The sequence below is a fragment of the Sapajus apella genome, unplaced genomic scaffold (genome assembly GCF_009761245.1).
Source record: "Sapajus apella isolate SASKATOON/1434 unplaced genomic scaffold, GSC_monkey_1.0 scaffold6, whole genome shotgun sequence".
NCBI classification, from domain to species: domain Eukaryota; kingdom Metazoa; phylum Chordata; class Mammalia; order Primates; family Cebidae; genus Sapajus; species Sapajus apella.
In genome coordinates, this window is record NW_022436946.1 from 26,978,960 (window position 1) to 27,005,973 (window position 27,014).

General features: G+C 39.8%; 1 non-coding gene across 1 annotated transcript; it reads left to right on the top strand.

Annotated features, from left to right (window-relative positions):
• Positions 1-26,676: 26,676 nt before the first annotated feature.
• LOC116549804 lies at positions 26,677-26,784 on the top strand. Its single transcript, XR_004268084.1, has one exon. It is a non-coding gene; the product is annotated as a U6 spliceosomal RNA (small nuclear RNA).
• Positions 26,785-27,014: the final 230 nt, after the last annotated feature.

Sequence of the window (27,014 nt, forward strand, 5' to 3'; positions counted from 1 at the left end):
CACACCACCATGCCCAGCTAATGTTTTGTATTTTTAGTAGAGACGGGGTTTCACCATGTTGACCAGGATGGTCTTGATCTCTTGACCTCGTGATCCACCCGCCTCGGCCTCCCAAAGTGCTGGGATTACAGGCTTGAGCCACCGCACCCGGCCACAAATCATATAATATTAAAATTTGTTATAGATACAATGATCAGTTGTAAGATCAGAGCTTACTAAATACAATGTTCCTTGTCCTGTTCTTCTAATACAATTAAATATCTATCTGTGCTTTATCCAAGATACTGCAGCGAACTCAAGCAAATATGGAGCAGTAAGTTCTCAAGAGTGTGTAGCTCTAAAGGGGGAAAAAAACCTAATATTTAGTGAGCTCCTAATATGCATTATTCTCACAATAACTCTACAAAATAATTATTATTTCACCCATTACAAATGAAAACTGAAGACCAAAAAGATTACAAAATTTGCCCAATATTCCAGGGTGAGAAAAGACAGAATTGTGATTAAAAGTATTTAACACTGATAATCCCTTATTGTACTGAGGAATGAATGAAGCATTCAGTTCACCATATTATAGACAAAAAAGACAAGTGAAATGTGGGGACATAATGATTTGCATATTTAACAGATGAAGAAAATCACATCTGCTAAAGGGAACTGGAAAGGCTTCAGAGAAGGAATTGACTTAAGGAAAGGCTGGAAGAAAGGTCAAGATTTCAGAGTCCAGTCTGGGGGGAAATGAAACCGTCCTGCAAAAATACTGCTATAACTTACAAGTGAGTTTAACATAATCACAAAATACAAAGTGAAGACACAAATATCCACAGTATTTCTATATTTTAGGAATATATGTTTGTAAACTAATTTTAAAAGCACTACCATACATAATAGGTTCCAAAGTAAAATGGGTATACATCTAACAGAACATTTTCTAGATCTGTATGATGAAAACTACAGAATGTTAATGAAAGACATTAAAGAAAATCTAAATAAATGGAGAGACATACAATGATAAAGGCCTGAAGATTCAGCATAGTGGAGATGTCAATTATCCCCAAATTGATCTATAGATTTAATACAATGTCAATAAAAATCCAGCATGATTTTTTGTGGCTATAGACAAACTAATCCTAAAATTTAGATAGAAAGACAAAGTAACTAGAATAGCTAAAAATAATTTTGGAAAAAAGAATAATTTGGAGAAATCACTTTCTTATATTTTAAGTCTTTAGAGTAATCAAGAGAGCATGATATTAGCAGAAGTGTAGACAAAGATCAGTGGAACAGAATAGAGAACCCAGAAACTGACCCAAATAGATTTGGCCCATAGATTTTTGGCCAAAGTGCAAGAGCAATTCAATGGAGGGAGGATATTCTTTCAACAAATAGTGCAAATAGTGATGGAACAATTGACATCAATATGCAGAAGGAAAAAACAAAGAAAATGTTGACCTAAAGCCTAAAGGGAATTTTAGACAAAATTGTTTAACCATGTTATTTAATTTTTTAAATTTTGAGTCATCATCCACTAAATTATGTATTATGATATGAGAAAAACCAGAACTACAATTTGCTAAGATATTTGAATTGTTTATCTAAGTTGTAACTTTGAGCAATATTAATTGGTCACCATTAAAACCCAAATTTGAAAGAAAACAACAGACAATTAAAAAACAAAAATTTTCATTAGTGAAGAGAAAAATCTTCTAATTTAATGCATTGTATCCCTAAGCTCAATAGCTCATTTCCCCCAAGAAGTTTTAAAAATATCAGTGCAAACTTGGTGTTCTAATTTTAATTCCATATTGTATTTACTTTATATTGTTGTTCAAAACTGAAATGTGTTTACAATTTGGGTCTACAAATATTTATATTATTTTGCTTTAAAACTTAATTGGACAAAGAAAATGGGAAGATTGATTTAATGTGTAAGTTGGTAAAGTATCAGGAATCTTTCAAGAATTTATTTTCTGATGGGCATGATGGCTCACATCTGTAATTCAGCATTTTGGGAGTCTAAGCCAGATGGATTACTTGAGGCCAAAAGTTTGAGACCAGCCTGGCCAACATAGCAAAACTCCAACTCTAAAAAAAAAAAAAAAAAAAAAAATTATCAACTGACAAAAATGTGACCATTTTGCTGTAAAAAGAGAGGATACATTTTAAAATATCTTTAAGATGAGCTGTGGAAATGCTGCTCATATACAACTAACAAAAACATTATAACAGCTTTATTGAGATATAATTGCCATATAATAAGCCCCACATACCTGCATACAATTTGATAAGTATTGACATATTTATATACCCAAGAATTGATCGCCACAATTAAGATAATGAACCCAGCCCTCACCCCCAAAAGTTTCCTTGTTCTGCTTATTGATCCTTACTTCTGCTCTACCTAGCCCCAGGCAACCACTACTCTATGTTCTGTTACTATGGATTCATTTGTTGTTCCAAGAATTTAACAGGATGGAATCATACCGTATATATTCATTGTATCTGGTTCTTTCACTCAGTACAATTATTTTGAGATTCATCTATTCTCCTGCTTGTATCAATAGTTTATTCTTTTTATTACTGAGTAGTATTCAGTTGAATGGACATACTGCAATGCTAGTTACCTGCTGGCAGACTTTTGAGTCATTTCTACTTTTCAGTGCTAATCACTAATAAAACTGCAATAAAAAAGAAAATGTTCGTGTTCTTCAAATGCAATTAAAAAAAGAAAATGTTGACCTAAATCTCACATCTTACCTTCAAAATGTAAAATATAAAACTATAAAACCTTTTAGAAAAAAAATAGGAGAAAATCTTCATAAACTGCAGTTAGGCAAAGAATTCTTAGACATGACACCAAAAACATGATCCATGAAAGCAAAAACCTGATAAATTGGAATTTGTTAAAATAAAAAATGTTGCCAGGTGCAGTGGCTCATGCCTGTAATCTCAGTATTTTGAAAGGCTGAGGCGGTTGGATCACTTGAAGCCAAGACTTCAAGACCAGCCTGGCCAACATGGCAAAACCCCAACTCTACTAAAAATACAAAAATTAGCCATGCAGAGTAGCACTCACCTGTAATCCCAGCTACTTGGGAAACTGAGGCACAAGAATTGCTTTGCTTGAACCTGGGAGATAGAAGATGCCATGAGCCGACATGACACCACCGCACTCCAGCCTGGGGGACAGAGCAACACTTGTCTCAAAGTAAATAAATAAATAAATAAATAAATAAAATATTTATCTTGTCAGAAGCCTTATTCTTAGAGAAAGAAAGCCATACTCAAAAGGTAACATTCTATTTATTCTATCTATCTATCTGATTCAATTTATGTGATATTCTCAAATTGTATGAAATAGTCTTAAAGTGATAAACCTATAGTTACAGAAAATACAGTAAGAACATATGGACACAGGGAAGGGAACACACACACTGGGGCCTGTGGGTGGGGCAGCAGGGGAGAGAGAGCATCAGGATAAATAGTCAATATCTGCTGGGCTTAATACCTAGGTGACTGGTCGATAGGTGCAGCAAATCACCATGGCACACATTTACCTGTGTAACAAACCCGCACATCCTGCACATGTATCCCAGAACTTAAAATAAAATACAATTTTTAAAATATTTAAATTTTTTTAAACTATAGTTACAGAAAATAAATTTATCTAGAGGTTATGGATAAAGTGTGGGTGTGATGTTACAGGGAGAGCATGAAAGCATTTGAGGGGTGATGAAACTTCTTTATATTCTGATTGTGGTTTGATTATATGCATCTATATATATGTTAAAATTCACAGAACTGTACACCAAAGAAACCTATTTTTTTTTTTTTTTTTAGACGGAGTTTCGCTCTTGTTACCCAGGCTGGAGTGCAATGGCGCGATCTCGGCTCACCGCAACCTCCGCCTCCTGGGTTCAGGCAATTCTCCTGCCTCAACCTCCTGAGTAGCTGGGATTACAGGCACGCGCCACCATGCCAAGCTAATTTTTTGTATTTTTAGTAGAGACGGGATTTCACCATGTTGACCAAGATGGTCTCGATCTGTTGACCTCGTGATCCACCTGCCTCGGCCTCCCAACGTGCTGGGATTACAGGCGTGAGCCACCGCGCCCGGCCAAGAAACCTATTTTTAAAGTTAAGTTAGAGGCTGGGACATTGGCTCATGCCTGTAATCCCAGCACTTTGAGAAGCAGAGGTGGGTGCAACACTTGAGATCAGGAGTTCAAGACCAACCAGGGCAACATAGTGAGACTTTGTCTCTACAAAAATAAACAAGAAATTAGCCAGGTACAGTGGTGCGTGTCTATAGTCCCAGCTACTTCAAAGGCTGAGATGGGAGGATCACTTGAGCCCAGGGAGGTTGAGACTGCAGTGAGCCATGATTGTACACTGCACTCTAGCCTGGGCAACAGAGCAAGAGTCTGTCAATAAATAAATAAATAAATAAATAAATGGTGAGATTTAAAAAAAAAAAAAAGAAAGAAAGAAAGGAAGAGTCTGGGCACAGTGGCTTATGCCTGTATTCCCAGCACTTTGGGAGGCTGAGGCAGGTGGATCACCTGAGGTCAAGGGCTTAAGACCAGCCTGGCCACCAGCCTGGCCAACATGGTAAAACCTCATGTCTACTAAAGATACAGTGAGCCATGATCGCACACTGCACTCTAGCCTGGGTGACAGAGCAAGAGTCTGTCTCTAAGTAAATAAATAGATAAATAGTGAGTTTTTTTTAAAAAAGAAGAAGAAGAGAGTTGGGCATGGTGGCTCATGCCTGTAATCCCAGCACTTTGGGAGGCCAAGGCATGTGGATCACCTGAGGACAGGAGTTCTAGACCAGCCAGACCAACATGGTAAAACCTCGTCTCTAGTAAAAATAAAGTAACTTAAAAAAATTAGCCTGGCATGGCAGTGCATGCCTATAGTCCCAGCTACTCAGGAGGCTGAGGCAGGAGAATCACTTGAACTTGGAAGGCAGAGCTTGCAGTGAGCTGAGGTCACACCACTGCGCTCCAGTCTGGATGACAGAGCGAGACTCTGTCATACAGAAAAAAAAAAAAAAGAAGAGAGAGAACCATATATTAGCCTATTGTAGCTGAAAGGCGGTAGAATAGATACAGGTGACTAGTGGGATATACAATGGGATGAAATTTGGGCATCAGGTTCAAAGCTCTCATAAGTAGAATAGACACTGTTGTGACCTTCATGTGCCAGAGCTGCTTGGTTTCCTTCTCTGCAGCCAAGGTTTCTTCCTCCCTTCCTCACTTTGCCCTGGAAGCAGATATTCATCCAGTCCAAGTTCCTTCCTCTATTTATAAACTGTGTATTCAAAAAGATGTGGCACCTCACCTGCTCCTGGTAGGGGAAGGATGAGAAACATTACTTGCAGAGATTCTAATGGGAAGATCAAGGAGGAACTGAATGGAGGAACACAAGATATGTTTGGCCATAGCAAGTATTTCAGCAAAATTGGCAAATGCATGAGAGCAGTGGGGAATTAACACTGAGGCATGAAGGGATTAAACTAGAGAAGGCAGTGAATGAGGGTGGAGGAATATGTGCCCAATTTGATAAGTACTGGGGAGCTATAAAAGGTTTCTTAGACGTGCCTCAGGAATAGTAGGCTATGATTTATAGGATGGAATAGAATCAAGAGAGAATACAAACAATAACCAACACTGGTAGCAGTCAGAGTTGATGCGTGTGGCCATGATGCTCATGGAAAAGGGGAAATGGAGACAAGTGCAATTTGTAAATAAAATCTAAGGAAAAGAGAGAGGAGCTTGAGCAATCGAAGATGTCACTTGCTATATGCAAGAAATAATATTTTAGGGGAATTTCTGACAAATGTTAGGGAAAACCACTCTTTCTTTCCAAGCCCTAAATTAATGCATTTAAGCATCAGGAACAAAAGTTTCAGAACACCCAGAGACAGATAGTGCTCTGAAGAGCTTTGTAACAATATTCTTTTATTTTCCACTCAACATTAATAACCAGAATTACACACACTGCCCTCTGCTGGTGTAGCCTCTCTCCTGGGCCTCTTTTAAAGGTTGAACATCAGAAAAACAGCCACCCCTAACCCATAACTCTCCATAATCAAGTTCTTTGCTTCTCTACCCTGCTAGATTTCCTCACTTACAACCAAAATGACTGACACTGATGACACCCAGTTATACTTTTACATTCTTTGGAACACTGAGTGGCAGACATCCACTATTTTCTAGTAAAGACAAATTAGCAAACAAGATGCAGAGCAAGATGGAAGGGCTGAAGAATGCCTCATCCTTTCCTTCCCTCCCCACATTGAAACTTATGGAATAACCCCAGCACTGCTGTACACATTTCTTTAAAAACAGTTTCTCAAGCCCATTCATTCTCAAATGAAGGGAGAATTTAGCAAGTGGCTCCAAGGCTTTTCTCCCAGCCTGCTTCATAGGACTCTCCTAGGGTGCAAGCATAGCAGGTGCTTGACATTTCTGTATCAATCATAATTACAGTTGTTTTTACAGGCTTTATTTTTTTACTGCTTCTCCATGACTTATCCCAGTAAAGCAACATTATGCTAATTTTACAGATGGAAAGCTGGTATTGAGATTCGTTTTAAGCTTAGTTATAAAAGAAGTAAATGGTAGAGTCTGGACTCAAACATTCAGATTCCTCATCTTTTCTTTTCCTAATATAACCAAGGCTTTTTTGTTCTTTTTATTTGTAGAGACTTCTGATCTCTTCATTTGAAAAGAGGTTAAGGACCAAGACTTTTAACCTAGCATCAAGGAATTAGCTCAGCTTTGCTATCACACTGTTCTCTCCGTAGCCCGGCAGGTGGGCTATTAATTGTGTCCTTCATTTAAATGAGGATATTCTGAACTGTGCTTTGCATTTGCAAAGTGCATGGGTAAACTGTAAATGAGAAGTGCCCTTCACAAAGAGCCAGTGCAATCTCTGCACAATCCAGCAACATTCTGGAAGATTTATTGATCCCTTGGATTTCATTGCCTAATTTTTTTTAGCTTCTAGGAACTTTAAAAATATAATCTATAGGGTATTTTTTTCTTTTTCAGAGTGATTATCTGCCATATTATTAAGATATAAATTATTTGCTGAAGAAAGACTATAAGAAATTTTCTGAAGATAATTATTTTTACTCAAGAATTTTTAAGATAGGGATTATAGAAGAGACGCGAGGACCTATCCTGAACTCTTAATTATGACACTTAAAATTTTCAGTCCTGCATAATGTATACATACAAAAACATTATGCTAACATAATGCATTTTTGTTGTTGATTTGTTTTGTTTTTTTAGAAATGGGATTTCACTGTTTTGGCCAGGATGGTCTCGATCTTTTGACCTCGTGGTCCACCCGCGTTGGCCTCCCAGAGTGCTGGGATTACAGGCATGAGCCACCACACCTGGCCAACATAATGTTTTTCTATGTAAACCTTGGATACTTGATTTATATATTGAAAATTGTGGAAATATTTCTCTTAGCATTGTGCGAATAATGAAATGAATGCATGCATAAGTGCCTTTAATGCAAACAGATACACTCATCTGTAGAAATCTCATCTAGAGAAGTAGATGTAATTTACTATCAGACGCTTTTATTAACTTGCTGGCTTGAACTGTTTCCTTATTTGTCTATTCAGCAGGCCAGGGCATCTAAAGTAGCCAATTGTGCATGTTGAAACAAAGTGTGTTAATGCCACTCATACATGAGTCCTGACAGAGCATGTGCAAGAGCCAAGTCCAGGGTGCTTCCTCACCACTACACCATTTCCCTTCCCTGTGTCTGAAGGAAACTCCTGGCAAAGGGATGCCAAATATGGGCAGGTGGTTCTGTGGTGCTTAGTTAGAATGGAAAGCATGTCCCCCATCCAAATAATAAATGAACCCTTTTCTCCCCAAGCTTCCTATCTCTGGTCCAAACAACATAATATCAAGGTTGACATTGTGGAAGACAGTGTGGCAATTCCTCAAGGAATAGAAATAGAAATTCCATTTGACCCAGCAATCCCATTACTGGGTATATATCCAAAGGATTATAAATCGTTCTACTATAAGGACAAGTGCACACGAATGTTCATTGCAGCACTGTTTACAATAGCAAAGACCTGGAACCAACCCAAATGCCCATCGATGATAGATTGGACAGGGAAAATGTGGCACATATACACCATGGAATATTATGCAGCCATCAAAAACGATGAGTTTGTGTCCTTCGTAGGGACATGGATGAACCTGGAAACCATCATTCTCAGCAAACTGACACAAGAACAGAAAATCAAACACCACATGTTCTCACTCATAGGCGGGTGTTGAACAATGAGAACACATGGACACAGGGAGGGGAGCACTACACACTGGGGTCTGTTGGGGGGACATAGGGGAGGGACAGTGGGGGTGGGGAGTTGGGGAGAGATAGCAAGGGGAGAGATGCCAGATGTAGATGATGGGGAGGAAGGCAGCAAATCACACTGCCATTGTGTACCTATGCAACATCTTGCATGTTCTTCACATGTACCCCAAAACCTAAAATACAATAAAATAAATGGAAAAAAAATTAAAAAAAATAAATATATCAAGGTTGAGCATCCATAATCAGAAAACCCAAATTCAAAATGGTCCAAAATCTAAAACTTGTTGAGCTCTGACATGATATCACAAGTGGAAAATCCACTTCCACACTTGACTTCACAAGATAGGTTGCAGTCAAAATGCAGTCAAAACTTTGTTTCATGCACAAAATTAAAATATTATACAAAATAACCTTCAAGCTATGTGTATAAGATGTATATGAAACATAAGTGAATTTCATGTTTAGACTTGGGTCTTATTCCTAAAATATCTCATTACATGTATGTAAATATTCCAAAATCTAAAATAACCTTAAATCGCAAGCACTTCCTGTCCCAAGCATTTTGGATAAGAGCTTATAAACCTGCTGCCGGCATGGTGGCTCATGTCTATAATCTCAGCAGTTTGGGAGGCTGAGGCAGGTGGATCACCTGAGGTCAGGAGTTCAAGACCAGCCTGACCAATACAGTGAAACCCTGTCTTTAAAAAAAAAAAAAAAAGAAAAAAAAATTTTTTTTTTATTTATTTTTTTTTTTGAGACGGAATTTCACTCATGTTACCCAGGCTGGAGTGCAATGGCGCAATCTCGGCTCACCGCAACCTCCGCCTCCTGGGTTCAGGCAATTCTCCTGCCTCAGCCTCCTGAGTAGCTGGGATTACAGGCACGTGCCACCATGCCCAGCTAATTTTTTGTATTTTTAGTAGAGACGGGGTTTCACCATGTTGACCAGGATGGTCTCGATCTCTTGACCTCGTGATCCACCCGCCTCGGCCTCCCAAAGTGCTGGGATTACAGGCTTGAGCCACCGCGCCCGGCCTCAAAAAAAATTTTTTAAAGAAAAAAACAGAACCTGCTGTATTACATTACATAATATACATTTATGTAACATATAATGTTATATATTTATATATTAAATACATCTATTTATATATATGTTAATACAATATAATTATATATATTATTATATCATATTTATAATATATTATATATAATATATATGTTTTATATTATATGTATGTATATGCATATATATTATGTGTGTATGTGTAATGTTTTCATTCCACAATAAAGCATATAGGTCTGGGAAGGTTAAAAAGTGTTATCTATTAGCATTTCTGTGTGAAAGAGTTTATCAGCTGCTGTTCAGCTGATGGGAGCTCACTGCAGAAGTTACTTACAAGTAGACCATCCCTTAACCAAAATGCTTAGGACCAGTTTTTCAGATTTAAGATTTTCTCTAAACACAAAATTCCTTTATGTTTCAATTACATGAAAGAAAGTTTTGACTGCCTTTTGACTGTGACCCATCACATGAGGTCAAGTGTGGAATTTTCCACTTGTGGTGTCATGACAGTAACCAAAAAGTTTTGGATTTTGGAGAATTTGGGATTTTGAATTTTTGGAGTAGGGATGTTCAACGTGTATGTATACATATCCATTTTTATGAAATGAAAATATATACACACATGCATATATATATATATAATTTTGTCCCTAAAATGTTATTTCAAGTTGTAGAAGTAAACTGGAAGAATAGATACCATCAGCATCTTTCCAGGGTCATTGCTGAGAGCCTTCCAATGATAATAAATTATGTAAAATAAAACAAAAAATAAAACCTCTTGCCATGTTATCATGGAGAGCTGTCCTAAATGTGTATGTCACAAAAGAAGCAGTGTCAGCAGCGAGGGGGAGTATCCCAAAGACAATAACTAGAAGCAGGGGATGCCTAGGCACCATACATCATGTTGGTTGTAAAATACAAAAAGAAAAACAAGCAGATTTTCCGAAGTAAAAAGTAATTGGTCTTTATATATAGATGACAATTCCAACTTCAGAAAAAGAGAAAGCTGGTTTTCCAAGTCACCCTAATAGATTGTGCCTTTTCTTATTTAATAGACATTTTTACCGAAGCTTAACATATCAAGGACCCAAATCCTAAGTCAATATATTTACACAAAATGAGCACACTTGTGAAACGAGCACTGAGATGGAGAAACAGAATGCCTTGTTACAACACCTCGAAAGATGCTTCATGCTCTTTTCCAGTAAGTAATGTCCTCTCCAGATATAACTGGTATAACCATCCTTCCCTCTAATATCACGGGATAGTTTTGCTAATGTATTCTTAAGTAGAAACAACTCTGCCATTTTGTAATAGTCATATTATTACCACCTGGTATTAAATCAAAGACACAGTAATAAGAAACACTTGGTTTCCTAAAGGTATTCTTCAGGAAATGTGTTTTTCTGAAAGCCCATCATCTTGAATTATCAAGATCTGAAAGTGCCAGTTTTTAAAAGATGACTTTTTATCACAAAGTCCTAAACCAGAAGAGTAATGATATTACTCTGTCACTGTCAGGTGAAAGGAAAGAAGCCACTGTCAGGTGAGGAAGAGTGTCATTACTGTGGCATGAAATACAGCCTGGCTCCAGCTATAAATTCACACTGAACTTCTTTTGTGGGCAACACTTTATTATCTTATTATTATCAAAAAGAAATACAACTTTGCCTTTAACCACATTCAAATCTTCTGGGGAGGGAAATATTGTTTATATAAATGTGTGAGAAATGAACTTCAGCACTGTAATACATTATGAATATATTTGAGGCATAAAATCTATGATAAATGGATAGAACCAGTACTAGTACATTTCATATGTAAAGAGTGGCTGCTAATACTTCATTCTGGCTGAGCGAAATATAGATTGGGTCACTGTTTTCCTGGCTCTTCATCCAAACAGTTCATCAATTTTTATGGGATTTTCTTTGTTTTTTTTTTTTTTTTTTTTTTTTTTTTTAGGTTAGTCAAGTGAAGCAGTGGGAATGGAGAAGGAACAAAGAAATCTGTAACTGGTTGTGATCAGTTAGTTGTAAACACCACTGCACTCGGACCAGCCAATTTTTATGTTTTTTAAAAGTTGGGTGATAAGTTTATCAGACTTTGATTTTCCTACTACCAATTTTTTTTCTTTTTCAGGGCAGAAATGGGGAGAAACAAACTGACTTATAAACCTTAATTATTCCTTGGTAGTTTTTTTCCTGAGCCATAGACTCTGATAAATACAGTATGAGAAGAAGGGGAGGCCCGGCATGGTGGCTCACGCCTGTAATCCAAGCACTTTGGAGGCCAAAGCAGGTGGATCACCTGAGGTTGGGAGTTCAAGACCAGCCTGACCAACATGGTAAAACCCCATCTTTTTATTTAAAAAAGAGAGAGAGAGAAGAAGTCGAAAAGAAACGTTATTGCATGAATTTATTAAGCTCTTGGGTAGATATTGTACTTTACTCATAGCTGGTCAGCTAATAAATATAGTTCTACTTCGTATGAACTGATAGTTCAAAATTAAATTATATCAAACTTTTATTACATGGTAAAACCAGAGACAGTCACTTTTATATTTTCTGTAGGAAGGGAAGGAAGCAAGCATATGAAAAGTCCTGAATATTACAAAAGCTTTTATTATTGAATGCGCTCTCACCTGTATTCACATACGGCCCTGTCCGGTGCTGTGGTGGTTAAGTCACAGCACTTCTAACAAAATAATGAAACAACCTTGTAAAAGCCTAGCTCGTTAAAATGGAGAAAGTAGTCAACACGTCTATTTGAGCCTATCTCAACTTCTTCCTTAATCCTACTTCAAGCTGATACTGTATTCATTGGAGAAATTCACAAATTCCTCCAATTTGTGAAAAATATACAGTTTTCCTCACTGTAAAAGCTTTCTCTCAAATAAGAAAAACAAAAATTGTGGCTTCAAATTATTTATTTGATTTGGGATAGGAGCAGGGTAAATACATATGGATAAACAGAAAAAAATTGTCATAAGTAATAATCAATGAGAATAGTTGCTAATTCTTAAAATGACCTGGATGTCAACATTCTAATATATTGTACCTCAGGAAAATAAAGAGAAAGGTGGGCTTTTTTTTTTTTTTTTAATTTAAGCAAATAGCTTATTTTAAAGACGTGGGCAGAGAGGACTAACAGAGAGGGAACCAGTAGGATGAAAACGGAGTTCCATAAGAGTGACAGCCAAGGCTGAGGCAGCGGCACAGCCTGATTGAGCTTGTTTAAGCAGCTTTTTCGTAGATCTAGGCAAGGATGAGTTCTGAGCATATAAAGACACTGTTAAAAGCAGTCATCTTCTGATAGAGTTTGGATTTGTGTCCCCACCAAAGCCTTATATTAAACCGTAATCACTAATATTGGAGGTGGGGCCTGGTGGGAGCTGTCTGGATCATGAGGGTGGATTTCTTGAGTGGTTTAGCACCATTCCCTTGGTCCTGTCCTCATGATAGTAAGTGAGTTCTAACAAGAGCTGGTTGTTTAAAAGTGTGTGGCACACCCCCCCACATCACTTTGCTCCCGCTGTGGCCATGTGAAATGCCTGCTCCCCCGTCACCTTCCACCACGATTGTAAGTTTCCTGAAGCATCTCCAGAGGCCAAGCTGATGCCAGCCTAATGTTTCCTGTACAGTCTGCAGAACCATGAGCCAATTAAGCCTCTTTTCATTATAAATCACCCAGTCTCTGGTATTTCTTTAGAGAGATGCAAGAGTGGACTAACACATTCTCAAAGTGTTGCCCCCAGACCAGCAATATTAGCCTCACCTGGGAGCTTGTTAGAAATGTAAATTCCCAGGCTGCACCCAAGACCTACTGAATCAGAAACACTGGAGGGGAAGCCTTGTGACCTGTATTTCAAACCCTTCTCCCCACCCCAGGGATTCTGATGCATGCTGAACTTTGAGAACCACTGGTCTCAAGGAGAGGTCAGTAAACTTTTTCTCTAAAAGGCTAGAGAAGAAAAGTTTTAGATGTTACATTTCATACATTCTCTGTCACAACCAAACCCTGCTGTGTAGTGCAAAAGCAGTCATAGACAATATGTTAACAAATGGGTGTGGTGATGTTCCAATAAAATTTTGTTTACAAAAACTCGTCATAGATCAGACTTGGTCCATGGGCCACCGCTGACCCCTGATATAGAAAACAAATGGGTGGGAGGAAGAGGAGGCAGCAGGTTTGCTCACTACTTCTTCTTTCTCACCTTTTCACTTTCATTGGTCCTGACACCTAGTGATGAGCCCAGATGGCATCAACGTGCCTCCCAATGTACATGCACTTCTATGCTTCCACTTGAGAATTATGCACTGAGTACCCAAGCCATTTAATAATTAAGAATATGGCACAGAAAGGAAAATAGAAAGAGATGAACCTAAATCCTCCTGACAGTTCATAGAATTCCAGAACTCAGAAAAAAAGTAGACTTCGGATTGAAATAACACCGTAACCATCATTTATCCAAGTTTTAATTCTTTTTTTTTGAGAAGAAGTCTCACTCTGTCGCCCAGGGTGAAGTGCAATGGCATGATCTCGGCTCACTGCAACCTCTGCCCTCTGTGTTCAGGTGATTCACCTGCCTCAGCCTCCTGAATAGCTGGGGTTACAGGTGCCTGCCACCACGCATATAAAAATAAAACTCTTTTGCTGGGCATGGTGGCACGTGCCTGTAATCCCAGCTACTCAGGAGGCTGAGACAGGGGAATTGCCTGAACCCAGGAGGCGTAAGTTGCGGTGAGCCGAGATCGCGCCATTGCACTCCAGCCTGGGTAACAAGAGCGAAACTCCGTCCCAAAAAAAAAAAAAAAAAAAAAAAAAAAAAACTCTTTATATTTTTAGTAGAGACAGGGTTTCACCATGTTGGCCAGGCTGGTCTTGAACTCCTGACCTCAGGTGATTCGCCAGCCTTGGCCTCCCAAAGTGCTGAGATTACAGGTGGGAGCCACCACACCAGGCTATCCAAGTTTTGTGTGTGTCATTTTTGTGTGTCTTTTTCATGATTCAAAAGAGGAATCATGATGGGTAACCTGTATGGAAAGATGGAAGCTCCACCTCATGTTGGGCCCTTGTACTAGTCAGGGGTCTCCAGAAAAAAAGAACTCTGTGATTCTGTTTGTCCTCAAGGTACAAAGGGGTAAAAAGGAGCTTGACTTCTCTTCTTTCACTAAAATAAATAAATAAATAAAACAAGCAAACAAAACAATAACAACAAAAACCCATAAGACTGAGCACAAGGAAGCTAATGGTAGATGGCCACTGGAACTTCACTGAATGTCCCGCTGGAACACTCAACAAGCCTCAGGTGGAAAGTATTACCTTACTTCCAAACAGAAGCTGTAAAATTCTGACATAGATCTGAATTACATGGAGAGGTTCTTTAAAAAGATCACTGGGCCCCACCCCCAGAGTAGACTAGGCGAGAGTCTGAGAATTGCATGTCCAACAAATCCCCAGGTGATGCTGATTATGCTAGTCCTGGAATTGCACTTTGAGAACCACTGGCTCCAAAACGTGCTTTTCCCTTCCTTCTGTTCCCAATCTTAGTTGGCAAAACCACCACTTTATCTATCTAGGCACCTAACCAAATACCTGGGTCATCCTTTATTTCTCACTAACTCTCACCCTCATGTTAATCAACCACCAAAGTCTAATCAAGTTTGCCTTACCAGCATCTTTGAAATATAATTTCTCTTTACTGCCCTCATTGCCCATGAATTAGTTTAGGCCAGGGTTTTCACATTTTCCACATAAAAGTGAAAGTATTTTCACATTAGAAACTAATTATATTTTGGCCGGGCGCGGTGGCTCAAGCCTGTAATCCCAGCACTTTGGGAGGCCGAGGCGGGTGGATCACGAGGTCAAGAGATCGAGACCATCCTGGTCAACATGGTGAAACCCCGTCTCTACTAAAAATACAAAAAATTAGCTGGGCATGGTGGCACATGCCTGTAATCCCAGCTACTCAGGAGGCTGAGGCAGGAGAATTGCCTGAACCCAGGAGGCGGAGCTTGCGGTGAGCCGAGATCGTGCCATTGCACTCCAGCCTGGGTAACAAGAGTGAGACTCTGTCTCAAAAAAAAAAAAAAGAAACTAATTATATTTTATAAGTATAGGCTATAGGGGTAAAAACATCTATTCTTTTTTTCAAGACAGAGTCTCGCTCTGTCACCCAGGCTGGAGTGCAGGGGCACTATCTGGGCTTAATGCAACTTCTGCCTCCTGGGCTCAAGCAATTCTCCTGCCTCAGCCTCCCAAGTAACTGGGATTACAGGTGCCTGCCACCACACATGGCTAATTTTTGTATTTTTAGTAGAGACGGGGTTTCTCCATGTTGGCCAGGCTGCTCTCGAACTTCTAACCTCAGGGGATCCACCTGCCTCAACCCCCCAAAGTGCTAGGATTGCAGGTGTACACCACTGCACCTGGCCAAAAAGATCTAATTGTATGTTCCTAGAAACAAGACTGGGTTCTCCTTCAATCATCCCAAGGACTGAGGAGGGGTCCATATCCCTGTACAGCTATTTTCCATTCATTCAGTAGGGAAGCCTTGACTTAGGCCTCATCATCACCTGTCTAAGCATTCTACCTAGTTCTAGAGCTATCACTTCACTCTTTCTACTAGCCAAAGTTATTTTTTAATTACTGTATAAGATAACCAAATAGTCTAAAACCAAACATATTATTTCTCCTTGTGCACCTCAAGATGAATTTCACATTCATTTAGCTTTGCACACACTGCATATCAGTCACTAATTCCAACAGGATACAGATTTCATACTTAAAATATGATAATTCAAGAATGGTTTATTTACTGAGCCGAGGGTGGAGGGCAGTGCTTCTCAAGTACAGTGATTTTACTCTTGGGACATTTGTCGATGTCTGGAGACATTATCAAGACAGAGGGGGGTTGAGCGTACCCCTGGTATCTAGTGAGAGAAAGCCAGGGATGTTGCTAAACACCCTACAATGCACAGGATGGCACAGTACAGCATAGAATTAGACAGCAAAATGTCAAGGCAAAATGTCAAGAGTGCCAAGTTGAGAAATCCTGCAACAGAGTAAGCTCTTGTTAAATGCTTGTCCAACTGAATTAAATGAGAACCGCAGACGTAATTCCCAGGTGAAACTAACTCTGCTTGAGTCAACTGAAGAGGAATCATGATGGGTAACCTGTGTGGAAAGATGAAAACTCCACTTCATGTTGTATTAGTCAGGAATCTCCAGAAAGACAGAACCAATAGGATGGATATAAATTCTATATTAGAGGAAATATGTTATGAGAATTGACTCAGCAATTATGAAGGTCCAGAAGTCCCACATCTGACACCCGTAACTGGAGACCCTGCAGTGATTGTTAATATTAGGCGTCACCTTGATTGGATTGAGGGATGCCTAGATGGCTGGTTAAGTATTGTTCCTGGGTGTGTTTGTGAGGGTGTTGTCAGAGGAGACTGACATTTGAGTCTGTGGACTGGGAGAGGAAGACCTGCTCTCAGTGTGGGTGCACACCATTCAACTGGCAGCCAGAACTGCTAGAACAAAGCAGGTAGAAGAAGGTGGGATAAGTTTGCCTACCAAGTCTTCTGGCTTTCTTTGTTCTTTCTGTGCCAGATGCTTGTTTTCACTCCCCCTGTCCTTAGAGATCAGGCTGCAGGTTCTTTGGTCTTTGGACTCTGAAACTTGCACCAGCAGCTTCCTGGGGACTCTTGGGCCTTTGGCCACGCTGAAGGCTACATTGTCAGCTTCCTTGGTTTTGAGGCTTTCAGACTTAGACTGAGCCTCTACCGGCTTCTCTCTTTCCCCAGCTTGCAGGCAGCCTAACATGGGACTTCACCATGTATATATGTGACCCAAATCTTTCTAATAAACTTCCTTTTATATATACATATATCCTATTGATTCTGTCCCTTGGGAGAAGCCTAACTAATAACACCAGGAAAGTGAGTGGCAGAATTCCCAGTCTGAAAAAAAGGGAAGCAGAGATGGGGGTGATGGTGTAAGTCCCACAGTCCAAGAACTCTGCCATCCAAGAGCAGGAAAAGATGGGTGACCCAGTTCAATGGGAAAGAGAGAATTTGCCCTTCCTCCACTTTTCTGTTCTATCTTGGATTGAATGATGCCTGCCCACATTAGTAGAGAGGATCTTCTTTACTCAATCCACTGATTCAAATACTAATGTCTTCCAGAAACACCCCCACAAACACCGCTATAAAAACCTAAAAATAATGTTTTACCAGCTATCTGGGCACCCTTAACCCAGTTGAGTTGACACATAAAATTAACTATCATGACCCTGTTATCTGGATAAAATTTACCTGTTTGAAGGGTATTGATCACCAACAATTCGTCTATCTAATGTGGCTGAGGTCTTTCAAGACTTGTCTGGGGTGTTTTGTAACCCCAGAGTATCATTTGGCTACAAGGCAAGGTCTCAGAAATAAGCTTAGATATTCAGTATGGTTTGAATTTGCGTCCCCGCCCAAATCTCATTTTGTAACTCCATTGGAGAAGGAGCCTGGTGGGAGATAACTGGATCATGGAGGCAGATTACCCCCTTGCTTTTCTCAAAAAGAAAACTGGAAGGTGCAGAGAGACCAAAGAATGGCTCAGAGAAGTCCTGATTGATGAGTAGATAAGTTTATTTTTACTTACATATGGGGCACTCCTGGATGGTGGGATGCTTTTAAGCTAATTTTTTGGCTCTTTGTCGACTGTGTTTGAGCAATGAGACTGTTTTTCTTGGTATGTTCTCAGATATTCTCCAGGATGTTTGTGTTCTCAGGAACACCTGGGGTAGGCACCATGGCCTTGGCTCAGCGCCGAGCCTTCAGGGTTCGGATGGCTGACGTACACCCTTAGGTAACCTCGCGGGGGACCTGTCCCACTACAACTACCTATGATTTGCATATGGAGATGTTGTATTTTCCAACCACATTGTAGTACTAGAGAAAATGCAACATGAATTTGTGTTATTAACTAATTTGGGGCTGGGAATGCTTATGTTCTGAATAAATAGCTAATATTTTTCTCAATAAAAAAGACAATTGATAGTCTATATTATGCTGTTTGTATATCGCTTGTCTCAAATATATCAATTTATTGTTTTATGCCAAAACAGGCAGCATAACACATGGTACAGTCATCTCTGTTCTCCTCCCTACTTCCACAACAGAAATAAGTAATCAGCCACGCCACTCTTTCCCTCTGAACCTGGGCATGACCTCAGATTTCTTCTGTACATAGCACTTCAGGAAGCTGCTATTAATAGAAAAGAAGTGGCGATTCTGGTTAAATTTATCTAAGTTTAGTTGGCAAAAATATTGACTCTGGGTAGGCCTTATTAACAAATACATACGTACTCAGAAAGAGTGATTCAATGACACTATTATTTTAGTTTATTTAGTCTATCATCTCCTTTTTTTTTTTTTTTTAAGACGGGGTTTCAGCATGTTGATCAGGCTGGCCTTGAACTCCCAACCTCAGGTGATCCGCCCGCCTTGGCCTCCAAAGTGCTTGGATTACAGGTGTGAGCCACCACGCCTGGCCTGTCATCTCCTTATTGACACCTGATAAAATATAACTTGTAATAATTTAGTTTTGACCAAAGGGTTGGAAGCATTGGGAAGAAATTTTCCAAGGCAAAATGTGATTAAATGTAATACACATAACAAATGTGTATCTCTAATCTCGATCTCTTTCCTGATCTTCAAACACGTGTATCTAAATTCCTACATGACATGAGTACTTACATGTTCAACAGACGTATCCCAAAATTAAAATGCCCTAAGAATTTCTGCTTCCTACTAATTTGGAATAACAGAAATTGGATTTAATCACCAGCAGCAGAATCCTAGCCTTATACAACTAGTGAATCAGACAGCATATATGAAACAATAATTTTCAGCCATTGGACATTGGTAGTATGCACAGTGATTCCCCAGGAGAAGAAAAAAATGAGTAAAATGAGCCCTATGCTTACTATCAGCTTACTGCTTGGACAGTTTCCAGGCTATAGAGGAGACAGAAGAAACCCAGAGCCAAAGTATCTCACTGAGTAGAAAAGAAAAGATCTCATTTGAGAAAGGCCAAAGCAGCTAGAATTTGTGACACAGGGAGGATTCAAGAACTGCAGAAGAGCACCTTGAGTCATTGTCTGAGTACTGATGCGAACACAGGTGGCAGAAAGCTATCTGAGTCTGGAGGAAACCCCTTTAAAAAGCAGCAGGCAGAAAAATTCTAAACACTCACACAGGGTGGAAAATACTCAATGTTCCCACCAGCCAAAGGAGAAAGGCCTTGTAATACGTAGAGCATTGGGTAAAATGCTCAGAAGAGTGTCCCCTTGGTATTGGGGATAAGTTAAGTTTGAACCAAAAGGTGCCCTGGATTCACCCCCTGACAACACAAAATGTATAATATCTGTCTTCAAATAAAACAACAGACATCAAGCCAGACAAGATGGCTCATGCCTGTAATCCCAGCACTTCGGAAAGCCAAGGCAGTCATATCACTAGAGGTCAGGAGTTTGAGACCAGCCTGGCCAACATGGTGAAACCCTGTCTCTACTAAAAATACAAAAATTAGCCAGGTGTGGTGGTACATGCCTGTAGTCCAAGCTACTTGAGAGCCTGAGGCAGAAGAATGCCTTGAACCCGGGAGGCAGAAGTTGCTGTGAGCCAAGATAGTGCCATTGCACTCCAGCCTGGGTGGCAGAGTGAGACTCCATCTCAAAAGTAATAATAATAATTTTTAAAATAATAATAATAACAGACATCAAAGACCCAAGATATAGGACTCATAACCAGAAGGAAAGTCACTCAATAGCAACAGAACTAGATTTACAGAGATGATGAAATTAGCAGACAGAAAATTTCAAATTCTATTATAATTATACTCCATACACTTAGGGAAGTGAAAGAAAATATTAACATTATGAGGGAAGAAGTGGTAGATATATTATTTTTAAAATTACATATAGTTTGTAGAGATAAAAGTATAATATCAGAAATTAAAAATATAACGAAAAAGATTAACAACAGATTAAACCCTACTAAAGTGAAATCAGTGAACTTGAAAATATTAAAGTAAACTTAAAGCAATAGAAAATATCCAAAATAAAGCACAGAGAAAAAAAGACATTTTTAGAAAATGAACAAAACATCATGACCTTATCAATAATATTGCTTGACACTGTCAAACCGTCTAACAGCATGTAGTTGAAGACTCAGTAAAGGGAAGTGACAGAAAAAAAAAACCCTTTAAAAAGAATTATCAAAAATATTCTTAACTTGATGAAAACATAAGCCCACATATCCCAGGAACTTTAGGAATCCCAAACAAAAGAAAGATAAAAAAAACCACACCACGGGCACATGTTCTCAGGACCTTCTGAAGCTTTGTCACAGGCAATATATATATATACGTATATATATATATATAGAGAGAGAGAGAGACAGAAAGAGAGAGAGAGAGAGAGAGAGAGAAAGAGATGCATATATAATGTACATAAATTACATATACATATATAATGTACATAAATTACAAATATGTATGTGCATAATTTATACATATATATGAACATAATTTTTAAAGAAAGAAAATACTGGGTTCCAGTGATAAGCTCTACAAAATGTAAAGCAGAGAGAAAAGATTTCCTTTGTGTTTTGGTAATACCCTCCAGCATATCAAATTAAACTACCGTTATGAGAAAAACTTAGGACTATAACATTCTCCCCGCAAAAACTAGGAAGGTGCCGAGAGACCAGAGAATGACTGGGACAAGTGCAGCTTGACAGCCAGATGAGTTTATTAGGACTTACACACAGGGCACCAAGTGTAAGTCCTAGAAGGCGCACTAGAATCAAATTGCTGAAAACACATGACGACGTGAAAAGTTTAAGATCGACCAGGAAAAAAAAGTATAATAGAGTCAGAGGACAAAGATCAGTAAGACAACAGAATTCTTGTCAGAAACTGTAAAAGTCAGATGACACTGAAGCAACCAAACTTATTGACTGGGGTAGGGGTAGGAGGGAGGCAGGAACTGCTGACCCAGAATTCCATCTCCAGTGAAAATATCTTTCAAAACTGAAAGTAAAATGAAGATGTTTTCAGAAAATGCTGAGGGGATTAGTCACCAGCAGATGTGGACTAAAAGAAATGTTAAAGGAAGTTCTTCTGAGAGAAGGAAAATTATACCAGATGCTAATTTAGATCTACCCAAGGGAAGGAAGAGCGCTGTAAGTAATCAATACGTAGATAAATGGCAACATGAACACATTCTAAACTGAGCTCTTCATCTTCTGAGAATCTGAGAATCTGCTTCTGACTCATCGTTTTCTTAATGCATTTACTGGCCACTCCATTCTTTCATGTCCAGGTAGAACATTTGGGGATCAAAACTAATTGTTTCTTTCCCACACCTCCTCCATCGCATCATCAGCAAAGGCTAATGGCTCTACCTCCAGGACAGGTGCAGGGTCTCGCCTCACAGCCGCCTCCTCCATACTCACTGCCGTCACTTTGCCTCAGTTATTGCAATGGCCCCATGCTAGGCCTCTCTACTTCCATGCTGGTCCCCACTCCAGTGTATTCGCAATGCTGCAGTCAGAGGACTCCAAACGCTTCTGAAGGTTCCTGCCATACCTCTACTCGCAAAAGGCCAGTGCTCCCCAAATCCAGAGAAAAACCAAACTCTTGCTGTAGCCCACAGGCCCCGCTGGTCCTTCCTTTCTCTGCCTTTGCATGGCTCTGTGCTTATCTCTATGTTCCGCATCTAACTCAGCTTAGAGCACAATGGCCTCTTTATCGTTCCTCAGAACCAGCAGATGCCCTCTTGATCCTTGGCATCTTCACATTTCCTCTGCCCAGGCAATGCCTCCCCCAGCACCAACACGGCTTATGCTCTCACTTCCTTCAAGTCTTTTCTCAAATGTCTTACTTCCAGAGAGGCTAACCTAGGGAACACATGATTTAAAGTTGCAATTCTCCAGCCACATATGCCTGCTCCCTTCTCTGATTTATCATCTCCATAGCCTTATATGTTATTTAATGTGTTTGACAGGGATATTGTATTTTTTTTTACTACTGAAACTCCAGTGTCTACAGAGTGGCTGGCATAGTGTGGACCTCGATAAACATTAGTCAACTGAATGAATACAGAGGGAGGAGCATGTATGGCCAAGTTCTGCAGCTGTAGTGGATAATCTTTGTCACCTGGGGGCAGCACAACAATATTAAAGGTTTGATAAATGCACAGTGTGTTTACACACAGAGGAGATGAGTTTTCCAAACTCAGGCCATGAAGAAGGCCCTACGTGGAAAAGAAAATCAGGAGTAGCAGAATCAACCTCTGTTTTACTGTGTTATTACTGACCTTGAACATCACTTCACTCTCTGGACCTTGGTTTCAGCATATTTTAATTCAAGTGTGTATTGGTAAAGATTCTCTAGAGGGACAGAACTAATGGAATAGATACATATATCTAAAGAGGAGTTTAATAAGCATTAACTCACACAATCACAAAGTCCCACAATAGGCTGTCTGCAGGCTAGGGAGCAAGGAGAGCCAGTCGGAGTTCCAAAACTAAAGAATTTTGGAAGGCAGGAAGCATCCAGCACCGGAGAATGATGTGGGCTGGAAGGCTGGGCCAGCCTCTTCACATTTTTCTGCCTGCTTATATTCTAGTCATGCTGGCAGCTGGTTAGATTGTGCCCACCCAGATTAAGGGTGGGACTGCCTTTCCCAGCCCATTGACTCAAATGTTAATCTCCTTTGGCAACACCCTCAGGGACACAACTGGAATCAATATTTTGTATTCTTCAATCCAATCAAGTTGACACTCGGTATTAACTATCACAAAGGGCTCGCACTTGATTTGTTAACTGTGATTCACTTCTAGTTCTAACATTCGGTAATTCTAAAACAAACAGAAATCACATTGAAGTACAAAGCCTACAGATGACCAGAAAGCAAAATAACAGCAGAAACTACAACCAAACAGCTAATGACATCACAATAGGATCAAAACCTCAATATATTTGATATTGATCAAAATATCAATATTAAACTTGAATGTAAATGGTCTAAGCGCCCCATTTTAACAAGACACCCTCTCAGCTTCTCCACCTATTTTAATTTGACATTCAGGCTGGAAGACAGGGGCAACGAATTTCCCATAAAGTTGTATTTGAGCTACTGGAATTCAATTAAATACTCACAAGTTCAATAGAAAGTCACTTTTGCATGAAGTAAAACTATATTAGAGAGTGAGCTTGACTCAATTTAGTTATTCCCACCTCTACTTTTTTTAATGAGATAGAGTAACATTTCCGGAAAAAGAAGAAAAGTTAGCACCACTCAGGAGATACCAGGCCTGTAAGATAGCAGCACTTGAATGCTACGGTTTCTTCTTATTACTTTTGGGGAGAAGTGAATGTACAGCAATTTGAAATATAGATGATATTGCATCCCAGAAAAGAAGCGATTTAAGTTTGCCCATGGGATGAAAAGTCCAAATTTTCTTTTCTTAGTACTATCATGGAAGAATTTCATTTTCTCCAACAGAAGCAGTATTTCCACAACAGATCAGGGGAGGGCAGTAAAGAGTTGCTGTCTGGTCAATAAAGTATTCGTAAGACAGAGAAAAATTTATAGTTTAAACTAATTTATCTTTATGTTGTATTGTCCCTAATAAAGTTCACTCACCATTTTGCTGGCTTGGATTAAAGTGTCATCAAAGGGTTCGTGGAGATTATTGTGGGCATTGAGTTAGCATGGCATCTCAAAATAAAAACTCCTCAAATTGCATTTTACCATTGCATATGAAGCCTGCAACCATAAAAAGCAAAATGATTTTATCCGGATCAGGCATTTAAATGACTTTAATTAAATCCATGTCTTGGGCCGGCCGCAGTGGCTCACGCCTGTAATCCCAGCACTTTGGGAGGCCGAGGCGGGTGGATCACGAGGTCAAGAGATCGAGACCATCCTGGTCAACATGGTGAAACCCCGTCTCTACTAAAAAGACAAAAAATTAGCTGGGCATGGTGGCGCACGCCTGTAATCCCAGCTACTCAGGAGTCTGAGGCGGGAGAATTGCCTGAACCCAGGAGGCGGAGGTTGCGGTGAGCCGAGATCGCGCCATTGCACTCCAGCCTGGGTAACAAGAGCGAAACTCCATCTCAAAAAAAAAAAAAATCCATGTCTTTTGTGGTATTACTAATTTCTATTTTGGGGCAATTCTTTTTCTTAATCCAAATATTTGACTTATTTCAGAATATCCAATTCATATCCCTGTTTCACGGAATTTTATTTAAAGTAAAATCAACCTAGGAGCTTTGTGTCTTTGTCTTAGCTCTATAGATGTCCGTGGGTGTCTCTGGTTGGAAATGTACAGGCTGTACATTTCCAGAGAAATGGAGAAAGAAAGCACCCATACCGTACATCTGAAGAGCACGAAATAAATTCATCTGTCTTTCTGTCTAATATTCTGAGCAATATTAGATAAGGCACCTAGAATGCATCAAACTGTTAGGGGTGGCGAGTATCCAAGTTACAAACAGCAAATTCGTATGGATCTGCAGCAACCTCAATTCTTGTCCTCTCAGAAGAAAAAATTTGACTGAGGGGCATAAGGCAGAAGAAGAGACTGAGGAAAGTTTTAGAGCATGAGTGAAAATTGACTCAAAAACTTTAGCGCAGGGGCATGGTTCAGTGGCTTATGCCTGTAATCCTAGTATTTTGGGAGGTTGAGGCAGGTGGATCATCTGAGCTCAGGAGTTTGAGACCAGCCTGGGCAACATAGTGAAACCTCATCTCTACAAAATATACAAAAACAAAAATTAGCCAGGTATCATGGCATGCACCAGTTGTCCCGGCTACTCAGGAGGCTGAGGTGGGAGAATTGCTTGAGTCTGGGAGGTGGAAGGTGCAATGAGCTGGGATCACGCCATTACACCCCAGCCTGGGTGACAGAATGAGACATTGTCTTAAAAAAAAAAAAAAAAAAGCTTTATAGCGGGAACAAAAGGAACAAAAAGTACACTTGGAAGAGGCCCAAGCAAGCAACTTGAAGTACAAGTGCAGGGTTTGAACTTTTGACTTGGGTTTTTTTGTTTTGGTTTGGTTTGGTTTTGGTTTTCGGTTTTGGGGGGATTTTTTTGTTTTGTTTTTTGTTTTCTTGTTGGTTTTGGTTTTTGTTTTTGCTTTCTTGATACAGAGTCTCGCTCTGTCACCCAGGCTGGAGGGCAGTGGCATGATCTTGGCTCACTGCAACCACTACCTCCTGAGTTCAAGCAATTCCCTGCCTCAGCTTCCTGAATAGCTGGGATTACAGGCACCTGCCACCACTCCCAGCTAATTTTTGTATTTTTAGTACAGACGTGTTTTCACCAAGTTGGCCAGGCTAGTCTTGAACTCCTGACCTCATGATCCACCCACCTGGGCATCCCCAAGTGCTGGGATTACAGGCGTGAGCCACCAGGGGTTTTTATGTTGGCATGATTCTGGGTCTTCCGTCCCTCCTCCCTTGATTCTTCCCTTGGGGTGGGTTGTTCACATGCACAATGACCTGCGAGCACTTGGGAGGGGAGAATGCGCAGTGCGTTTGCTGGAGTTGTACGCATGCGCACCTGAGACACCCTTCTCTCTCGCTGTGGAATGGGTGCAGAAGGTCATATACCTGTTAAAGTCCACCATTGTGCCTCTTAGTGCATATGTGTGAGCCCACTTGCTAAGCTCCTGAGATTTCGTCAGGAAGTTGCTGATCACCAGTTTCAGTTTTTTTCTATCTGTGGGGAAAACTGCCTTTCCCTGGTGCTGGCTGTGAACAATTATTATCTTAAAGAGGCAGTGTGACAATTGCCTGACCATCACCTGATTGTCACCTGACTTTCCTGGTGCAGTGTGAGGGGAGCCCTCTCCTGCCCACTCTTACCTTTCTAGTCACCTACTAAAACAAAACCATCCAAGCCAGATCCCAGCTATGTTCTCCTAATACCTGGGACTTCCTTTGTAGCACTATCAAAACTGTAATTATCTAATGATTTGAATTTTTTTTAATTATCTGTCTTCACCACCTAGAGTGCCCCACCTTCACCTCACTTCCTTCAAGGTTGTATCCCTGGCAACGCTCACAATGCCTGTTCATAGCAGAGGCTCAAGGATAGTCTCATAGACATCTTCAAATTCCTAGTACTTAGCACATAGCATGTAAATCTAATGTTTCTTGGTTAAAACTTCGGCTACTGTGCTGGCTTCGGCAGCACATATACTAAAACTTGGAACGATACGGAGAAGATTAGCATTGCCCCTGCGCAAGGATCACATGCAAATTCATGAAGGGTTCCCAAAAAAAAAAAAAAAAAAAAAAAACCTTTGGCTAATTTAGTCTGTCTATAGAATACTACAGTAAACAAAAAACATTTCATGCTCTCATGAAAACATTCTAGTGGGAGACGGGGGAATAGAGGTAATAGATACAAATGCCATATGCATGAATAGTTAAGCAATTATATCAGACAGTGATAAGCATGTGTACACAGACCCCTCTACCATGTCAGGGGTCTGCTCTGGTAATTGATAGCC